The sequence below is a fragment of the Chinchilla lanigera genome, unplaced genomic scaffold (genome assembly GCF_000276665.1).
Source record: "Chinchilla lanigera isolate Chin_1 unplaced genomic scaffold, ChiLan1.0 scaffold00161, whole genome shotgun sequence".
In the NCBI taxonomy this organism is placed as follows: domain Eukaryota; kingdom Metazoa; phylum Chordata; class Mammalia; order Rodentia; family Chinchillidae; genus Chinchilla; species Chinchilla lanigera.
Window position 1 is genome coordinate 1,818,160 of NW_004955562.1, and position 3,812 is coordinate 1,821,971.

A 3,812-nucleotide genomic window follows, 5' to 3' on the forward strand; every position below is an offset into this window, starting at 1 on the left:
AAAAAGGAAAACTGGGAGTTCATAAGGGAGGGAGTAGGTCACTCACTCCTGTGTGTATTGGTGGAATTTGCTGCTGGACTATAGTGTCCTCTGTTTGGAGGAAGGCAGGAGAGACAGGGCTCCTTATATCCTAACTTCCTCCTTTATGGCTTGATTTAGCCACACCATTTTAGTATATCAAATTCTTTACTTCTTTTAAGATTCCAAGCACGGCAACCCATCATTCTGATCTGGCAACCCACCAGCAGCCGGGTGGGCCACCTCATCATTTTATAATGTCCTTTATCTATGATTTGCTTGATCTGACTCTAATTTCAGATTAATTTTGGTTTCAGGGTATATGTCCCTCCCCTTCCTTCCAATTACCCGTGTTTTAAGTTGAATTTCTCTGAGTAAGTCTAAACAAGCCTCCTCCTCTATTCAGCCATGATTGTTTCTCATCTTCAGTATAATCTTAATACACTATTTTATTTTATTACTGGCATATATACAGAGTAAACTGCACAAGTCATGAAAGTAGAGCTTGGTAAGTTATGACACACATAGTGTAACATCTGACTATTATGCCAGTTAAAAATAGGTCATTACCAGCATTCTGAAGTTCTCATGGCACTGTCTCCCATCCCCTCCCCTCACATTTATCCTAAGAAGAAACCCTTATGATACCGACTTCTAGAATCATAGATTAGTTTCACCTGATTGCAAACTTTAAATATTAAAAATAAAATTATTAAGCATATACTTTCCCTTATATAATAATCCAGTATAATGTGTTATTTATCCATGACTAATTGTTCAGGTTTTTTCACTGTATAGCTTACCATTGTATGAATATGCACTACAACTTGCCCTCTCAATTTTTGATGGATATTTACCTTGTTTCTTGGTTATGATTATTACAAATAATTCTGCTGTGAAAAGTTTTTGTACACATCTTTTGTTTCACATGTATATTGGCTTTTATATATGTATTATTTAATTTTCATAGATGTCACCAGAGAGTACATGAAATTCTTTCATCAATTTACACTCCCACCAGTACTGTATGAGTATTGCTCTATATTCTTGTTTACATTTGTTATAATCATTCTGTTTAACTGTAGGGACTCTGGTAGGTGTGCTGTGGTTTATTGTCCTAAGGTTTCTTTTATCTTTACACATCTTGACATATTTTAAACAACTTTTCAAATGGTATTGATCATTTCTTTGCCTTGTACAATGGATATTAATCAAGAAACTTAAAAATGAAGCTAGAAAACAGCAGGAGAAAGTGATAACTATTAGACACTTCAAAAAGGAGATGGAAACAATATTCAAAGCTGTCATAAAAATAAAATATTGTAGGTATATTAGCACATTTTGATGGAAGGACAAAAGCCCAAATGTCATGATTGTCTTAAGTTCCTCATTGTATAGTATAATCAATGATGGTCCAGATATATTGTGAAAAGTTTTACTTAAGATATCAGATGTTTATCTTATTCTATAATTATGACTCCAGAAAACAAGTAAGCTATTTTTAAAAACGGTTGTTACTCAAAAAAGTAACATAACTAAATGGAAAATTTACAAGTGTAGAATATCATTTCTAGATGATGTTGTATAGATATCATGATATGGTAGTTATACCCTGATTTTTATAATAGTTATTCTTTTATATTTAAGATTATAATGATTGATTAAACTCAATTCATTTTTAACCAATCAGTTTGAAATAGCAAGATTTGATTATTATTATTAAGTTAGAATATACAAGAATATGTCAAAAACATTTTAGAAAAATCCACGTTTCCACCAACCTTAGCACCTGAGAATCTATCCCACTAATCTTCTCTTTCCCCCTAATTTTATCAAATATAATATTTCTATGAAATTATATTAAATATTACCACTGACATTATACAGATCATTAAATTTTTACAAACAGCAGGTTTTTATAACCAGGAACTATTCAGCAAATAGGGCTATTACCAGAAACTAGAAGTTCCCCTTTCACCTCCTTTCACTTGTTCGAACACTCTGTGTCCAGAGAGTAACGACCATCCTAAGCTTTAACACCATAGAATTATTTCGCGTATTTAATATTCTATGTAATTGGAATAATGTAGTATATAATATACTTTTATGTCTCTCTTCTTTCATTCAGCATTTGTTTTGAGACTCATTCATATTGTTTTTTGTTGCTATCAATCTTTCATTTTTTTACTGTGTATTATTCCATTTGGTGAACATATCAGAATGTCTTTTTTCATCTTCCCCACTGTTGATAGGCATTTGGGTAATTTTGAATTTTGTAATAAATAGTGAAGGTATGGATATTCTAGTATGTTTCTTTTCATGAACTTCTGTAAATGCTTCCATTGAGTATCTAGGAATGCAATTATTGGATCATAGTGTATACATACTTTCAGCTACTATTAAATGTTTCCAGAAGTGGTTGCACCAATTGGTACTCTCATGAGCACAGAATAAATGCACTGGTTTTGCCACATTTTAAGCAACACTTGACATTTTCTCTCTTTTCTATTATAACTAATTTGGTGAGTACCTTAGTGGTATACAATTATGGCTTTGATTTGCATTTCATTGGTAACAAAGGACATTGAATGCCTTTTCATGTATCTATTAGTTACGTGGATATCTATTTTTGTGAAATATGCATTCAAATATTTTATTTATCTTTTTCTACTTGGCTATCAGTCTTTTTTGTTAGCATATAATTTCTATATTTTAAGAATATAATTCTTCAGTCGAATATATATATTACAAATGTCTTCTCTTATATTAAGTTTTTATTAACTTAATATCCTCTTTCAAAGAACAGAAATTCTTAGTCATTATAAAATACAATTTGTCAATTGACTCCTTTTATGATTAATGCTTTTGGGGCCATATTTAAGAAGTCTTTGCCTATACCAAGGCCACAGTGAGGTGTTTTTATGCTTTCTACCAAAAAGATTTTTGTACTTTTTATTTTGAGATCTAAAAATCATCTGTATTCTTTTTTAGTACAATGTGAGGTAAGCATCAACACATTTCTTCTTTACTGTATTGCAAGAGGTAAGATACTATGCTCATCTTCAACTGATCAAGCACAATTATTGAAAAGGTTCCCCCTTTTATCACAGCACTGTAGTGTCACATTTATCATAAACTGAGTGATCGGATATGAATGAGTTTGATTCTGTATTCTCAATGCTGTTTCGTTGCTCAGACTTTTGTCATGATAATACACAATCGTAATTGTTCTAATTTTATAATCAGTATCAGTATATGGTAATACCATTCTTCCAGCTTTGTTCTTCAAGATTGCTTGGACTGTTCATTGCTTGGACTAGTAATGCCTCTTTTCATTTCTTTGTAAATTTTAGAGTTACATTTCCAATGTTTCAATGATTTTGATTGTGACTTTTAAACTTGATCAATGTATATTTAAAATATTGAGTACCCTCATACATTAATATGGTGTATCACTCCATTTACTTCAATATTCTTTCTCAATAGTCCTTTCAAATATAAATCTTGTCCAGCTATAGACCACTGAGAATATACCTGCTGTTGGACAAACTGGATCTCTTATTCATTTTAGGGATAACACACATCATGGAGAATGGATTCCTATGAGGGTGTTGGAAGATCTTTCTGTAAGTTTTGAACTCCATTTATGTGATCTGGGGGAGAATCAAAAGGAAATTCACTCTAGATCAGACCCTGTCAGAAAGTGGTGTGTTTGGGTGTCTTAATAGATCTTATCTAGAAGGATGATAGTCTAGAACATTGCTGAGGATATAATTAGTTAAAAACATGACATT